This window comes from Chinchilla lanigera, unplaced genomic scaffold, assembly GCF_000276665.1.
Source record: "Chinchilla lanigera isolate Chin_1 unplaced genomic scaffold, ChiLan1.0 scaffold00006, whole genome shotgun sequence".
NCBI classification, from domain to species: Eukaryota; Metazoa; Chordata; class Mammalia; order Rodentia; family Chinchillidae; genus Chinchilla; species Chinchilla lanigera.
Window position 1 is genome coordinate 38678738 of NW_004955407.1, and position 5534 is coordinate 38684271.

Sequence of the window (5534 nt, forward strand, 5' to 3'; positions counted from 1 at the left end):
AGGGCAGATTCTCCTCCCTGCCCTAAAAGCCAGTGGCAGGCTCTACCAGTCCCAAGATGTGCCGAGGGGCAGAGGGCAGACTCCTTTCAAATAGTGCTGCTGCTGCTGCTGCTGTTTCTCTTCCCTCATTGTGTAACCAGTGCTGCTGAGGGAGGGATAAAGGGGCAGCTGAGGCTCAGGGAGCAGATTCATCAGATGCGCATTTTTGGACTCCAGTGGTTGAGCAGGAACTGTGAAGTGCAGGCACACCTGCCGGTCTGCTTGTGCAGGACATTTTCTTCTCCCTGAGTCACCGTATGCTCTCTGCCCCCAGCCACAGAGGCGAGTTTTCCCGTCCTGGTGCCTCACATTGGCATCTGACACATCCCTCCACATGTGAGATGGGGGACCGCCCCTCACGTTGGAGAGGATGTCCCACCCCTGCATACCTAAGGCCATGCAGAGCCGTGGTAAAGGGGAAGGGTGCGTGGGCTACCCAGACTACTCTTCCTTGGAGCAGGTTAGTGAACAGAGTGAACACTGGATGTCCTATTTGGCTGTGGTCCCGCCCAAAGCAGTGGCGTTGCGTGTGCGTGTGCATATGTGTTTGCAGGGGACTGGTGTGCAGTGTTGGGAGTGCTTTGTTGGGTGTATGCAGTGTTTGGAGTGTGTGTGTGCTGTGTATGAGGTATATGTGTGTGTAGTGTGTGCTGCATGCTATGTTTGGGGTATACACGGTACAGTATTGAAGTGTATAAGGGGCGCTGATGTGTCTGAGGTATGTGTCTTTTGTGTGTTCTGTTTGCTGTGTGCTTGAGGTGCATGTGCTGTGTGCTGAGGTGCATGCTGTGTTTGGAGTGTGTGTGTGTGTGTGAGTTGGGAAGGTGGCCACGCAGGGGGCTAAGGCTTGTGGTTCTCCAGGAGTACCCTGGTCTGTGAAAAGTGCCCTTCCTGTGCCCCTGCTCCATGGGGAGCCCTGCCTTGCAGGGGAGGGGTTCACTTGAGGTCATGGTCCTGTGTCCTCCAGTGAGAGGTGAGCCCCCAAGCACCTAGCTGGCATGTGGCCCAGCACCACCCTTGGTTCTTGGGTCTTGGGTGGGTGGCTCCGTCAGAAGGGCTTGTTCCAGCTGATGTCACAGTCCAGCAGTCACAGTGGCACTCAGGAGCCTAAGCTGAGGTCTGGGGGTGCTGGCCCTGGGCCCTGTGGTCTGAAGCTAGGCATCAAGTGACCTCATCCTGAATCTCTCCACCTCCCACCCTGTGTGTGTGTGTGTGTGTGTGTGTGTGTGTGTGTGTGTGTGTGGCTGCTGCACTCCAGCCGCCCCAGAGACAGACAAGTTCGGTCCTGTGGAGCCTGAAAGCAAGGCCACGTTTCTGGCCTGTTACCTGCTCACTGTTTCTGGCTGTTGACCAAATGCAGAGGGCTGTGTCTGCCCAGGCTGCAGAGGCTGTGACAGGTGACTGCTGAGCAGTGTTCAGATTTGCGTTTCTCCAGGGACACAAGCCCACTGCCTTGGGCGGAGACCCAGCGGCAGGCCTGCTGCGGAAGCTGCCAGCTCTGCTCCATTGTCTTTCAACCTCAAGCCACTTTCTCATCCTGTTTCCTCTGTCGTTCAGGGAAGATTCCATTCCTGGAACGGGCCAGAAGAAAAGCTCTGTGTGAGGCCAGAGATGCAGATCACCAGGAAAGCAGCAAGCCCTGGGCCCAGGCCGCAGTCAGGATTTGCTGTGAGCCATAGGGCCTGGAGCCCACCTGCCCGCGGCCTGGGCCTCTCCCTCGAGCCTGTGCAGCTGCGGGACTGCGCGTGCCCTGCCCTGCTCACGTCACTGCACGGAACAAGACTGCCTGTACTCCACGGGCTCCTGATGCTATCGTCTGTCTCATAGGAAACCCTGACTGAGGTCTGGCAGGTGAAAAGCCTTCCTGTTTGTCCTCTTAATTAATCACACTCGGTTCTGGGCCAGGCTGTCTGTTCTTGGCAGTGGAGCCTGGCCCCGAGGGCACGCTGCCTCCGGTGAGGCTTGCACAACCCACACTCCTGCCGCCACTCAGCCTGTCTTCCCTGCCCTGACTCAGCAGCGCTTCCTCGTTTCTCAGGCCTTCCAGAATGTTCTGACCTTGGCTACCCCGGGTGCTGTCAGGAGCTGCAGCCTTCACTGCTGAGGGACGCTCAGGCTCCAGCTCCAGCTCCTCTCCGAGGGCTCCAAGCTCGCCCCACAAGCCCCAGTCCCTCCGCCCACCTTGTAGCATGGTGCTGCCACCAGCAAGGACAGGAAAGGCGGGGGCCGAGAATCGGGTGCACTAAGCAAGCAAACAAGTTCAGGTCCCTCCTGTTCCCTCAGTCTGTGTGTGATCAGGGGCAGGGATTACATTCTCTGTGGCTCCAGGCTCTCAACAGTGCCCTGTGCCACAGCAGAGCTTTTCTCAAGGCTCCCAGACCTGTCCCCGCCAGCAGCCCCCAGAGGTCCTGCCCAGAGCCCACTGAAAGATGGGGTGTGGGGTGCTGGGCATGAACCCACTAGGGGAGGAACACGTGTACCCGCAGTGCCTCTGGTCACCATGGGCTCCTCTCCCTCCAGTTCTCCAGCCTCTCCTGAGAAGACCTCCACTCTGAGGCCAGCGGGCGGGGCAGGGCTGAGACCCAGAGCTGAAGTAGGAGTCGCAGCCCAAATCCACCATCACTTCTGACCTTGGTTTGTGCCCCATGTTTTTTGCTCGAGTTTTCATACTTTTTTACCCTCATTGCATTTAGTGTGAATTCCTATAAAATTCAAGCATATGCTGAGCACAAGAGGGCCGGGACCTGGGACTCCAGCCAGGGGCCCGGATGTACGTGCAGCCAGCCCACAGTGGTGGCGTGTGGCCCACCCTGACTAGCAGGGCCCAGGCCTCTGGCCCCAGCACCCCGCTCCTGAGCTGGCATCCGGCAGTGTGGGCCTGTCCGCATCTCTCCCCACTGCCCCAGCCTGTTCTGTGAGGTCCCGTCGCCCACCTCAGTCCTCCAGAGAGTGCTGGTGGTCCGGCACTGTGGTCTCCAGCCCGATGCCCTCGGAGCTAGGAGCCTTGGGGCTTCACTGTGAGTCCCAGCAGTCCTGCCCCTCACGGGGTGCTGACCTGGCTCTCACACCACTGTGTCTGCACACATCACGGGCCCATCTCTACTGCAGCTGCTGCTGGGTACAGGTGCAGCCTGCATCCCCTCTGCCTTCTCCTGGATGCGCTCGGCCAGCGCCCCACAGGCAGGCCATGTTCCCTGAGTGCAGCTGGCGCTGGGCACAGCCTCAGGGTCCCTGAAGGCAGAGCCTCAGCCAGGTGTGGTGGTGCACAGCTGTCGTGCCAGCACTTGGGAGGCTGAGGCGGGAGATCACCCCCAGTTCAAGGCCAGCCGGGACTGCAGAGTGAGACCCTGTCTCAAAAAAGGCACCTTTGGGGCAGGACTCCCCTGCCCTCTGGTCCCCTGGCGTCTCCTTCCTTTGGATGCTTCAGCGCAGCAGAGCTTCCCACATGGAGCCCTGCCTTGGGCTCTGCTGCCAAAGTGTGTCCCTGACCACCCTGCTTCCTACGCGGTTTAACTTAAGACAGGATAAAGTGTCAGTGAGTGAGGAGCGAAGGAATGTGAGCAAGCTCGTGAGCAGTTGTTTCTGCAGCCAGGTGCCTGGCTCCTCACAACGCTGGACACAGCCAAGCCTGAGAAATCGGTGTCAGAGCCCCTGCACGCTGGCCCTGGGCCCGGCCCTGAAGATTCAGGGATTTGGAAATCAGGGCGTTGGGCTCAAGTCAGTCGTGAGAACACCTGTTCTCTAAGAGCTTGGCAAGGGCACCTGCTGGGCTGGGTCACCTGACGTCTCACGTACGCCTCCCCCAGCCTTCTGGGCAGGCACTCAGGAATCGCCGTTTCACGGGTGAGGAGACTGACTTTTTGAGGCCCTGTTCTGGCAAGAGCTGGCTGGGGGTTACACTGGGCATTGGACAGTGGGTCCTCAGGGGCTGGACAGGAGAACAGATGGGCACTGGCGGCCGGCTGCATCGGAACTAGATTCTGATGGGCTTGGCAGGCAGTAAATGCTGGGAAGGGAGTAGGAGGTGCGCCTGTGGGACGTCCCTGGAAGGGCCTGGTGTGGCCTCAGAGTGTCTGAGCCCCACCCTCTCTAGGCCTTGTGTTTGTGTCCTCAGCGTCTGGACCTGCCAGGCACCCTGCCCAGTAATCCTGTGGCCGAGCCTGAGTGAAGACCGCGTCCTAGGACAGTGTTCTGGAGGGCAGTGGGGACAGCCAGAGGACCCTGCCCGCAGCATCTTGTCCCCTCCTGCCGGGGCCTGGTTTTCCACTGGTCCTTGCCCTTTAGGGTGCCTGGGTTACGCTCCGTGATGGATGGCACACTGCTCCACTGAGGCTGCATTTGGCCTTGTTGGTCACCCAACACCGAGGACTAGCCACGCTGGACAAACGACTGTGTTCCAGGCCATTGGGCCACAAGGGGGAGAGGAATGAGGCCATGGGGCTGCTGCTCCAGATGTTCAGGGTCCCTTGGGCCGCCTTCCCAACCTTCCTCCTGTGTTGCCACCTGGAAAGCTGTGGCCATTACTGTCTGACAGGGTCGGGTGGCAGGGAGGACACATACAGGCACACGCTCACCTTGCTGGAAAAAATCACCTCGCATGGCTGTCCTGTCCATACTGCCAAGTGGAAAGGGGTGGGCGCCCCACGGTGTGTGAGAGACACAGGCTGGCTGTACTGGGGAGGGGCCTTCAGGAGCAGAGCGGGCTGCCGTCTTGTCCAGAGGGCTTCAGAACGTTCTAGCACTGTGCCACAGGTCTCCCGCAGCCCTGGGTGGGCCCTTCCTGGAGGTTGGTCCTCACTCCCGGCTCCATAGCCTTGACGTCATAGAGGCCTGCTTTTCCTAGAAAGCTTGTCACTGGAGTTTTCCAGAAGGCCGGATCTCCTGTTGGGAGATGAGAGGGCTGGGAGTCCCTCTGCGGCAGCCTGGGCTGGCTGCTTGTGTCTGCCTCCACATCCAGGGTGGCTGGGCCATGCCAGCTGGCGACACCCAGGGCCTTGCTTTCATCCCCGTGTCCTGACCCTGGGTCCAATCTGCCCCATCCCTGGGAGCTGGAGGAGGTTGAAGGAGGGCACTGCCAGGGCCTGAGTGGAGTCACAGCCAAGCCAGGGAGACTGGGGAGATCCAGAGGAGCACAGTGGAGAGCTGGAGCCCCCAGAACCTCTGGTGTGTACACATATGTGTCATACGTGTCACATGCAAAGGTGCGTGTGCAGCATGTATGCTCCCTGCACCTGCGAGTGTGTGAGCATGCGCACGCACAGGAGTGGGCGTGTGCAGATGGAATCCAGTTCTATCAGTTTGGTCTGAGAGAGCCCTCCATGGGGCCTGCCCTTCCCACACACTGCCCCATTCCCTGGCACAGATTTCCTGACACCCCAGAGCGCCACTGCAGATCCAGATGTCTGGATGTCTGCCTGGCACACAGTGACCCCTACTCCTGCACCTCACCCTGGCCCTCCGCCCTAGAAAGTTAGTCACCCCTTTTTTTTTTTTTT

At 59.6% G+C, this 5534-nt stretch overlaps 1 long non-coding RNA gene across 1 annotated transcript in view; it reads right to left on the reverse strand.

Moving 5' to 3' along the window:
* Positions 1–1429: 1429 nt before the first annotated feature.
* LOC106146748 overlaps positions 1430–5534 on the reverse strand; it is a 6013-nt gene continuing 1908 nt past the window's right edge. The window contains exons 2-3 of the long non-coding RNA XR_001231319.1: positions 4614–4920; positions 1430–1610 (exon numbers count right to left, since the gene is read on the reverse strand). This is a non-coding gene — a long non-coding RNA (uncharacterized LOC106146748). The remainder of the gene's footprint in view (positions 1611–4613; positions 4921–5534) is intronic.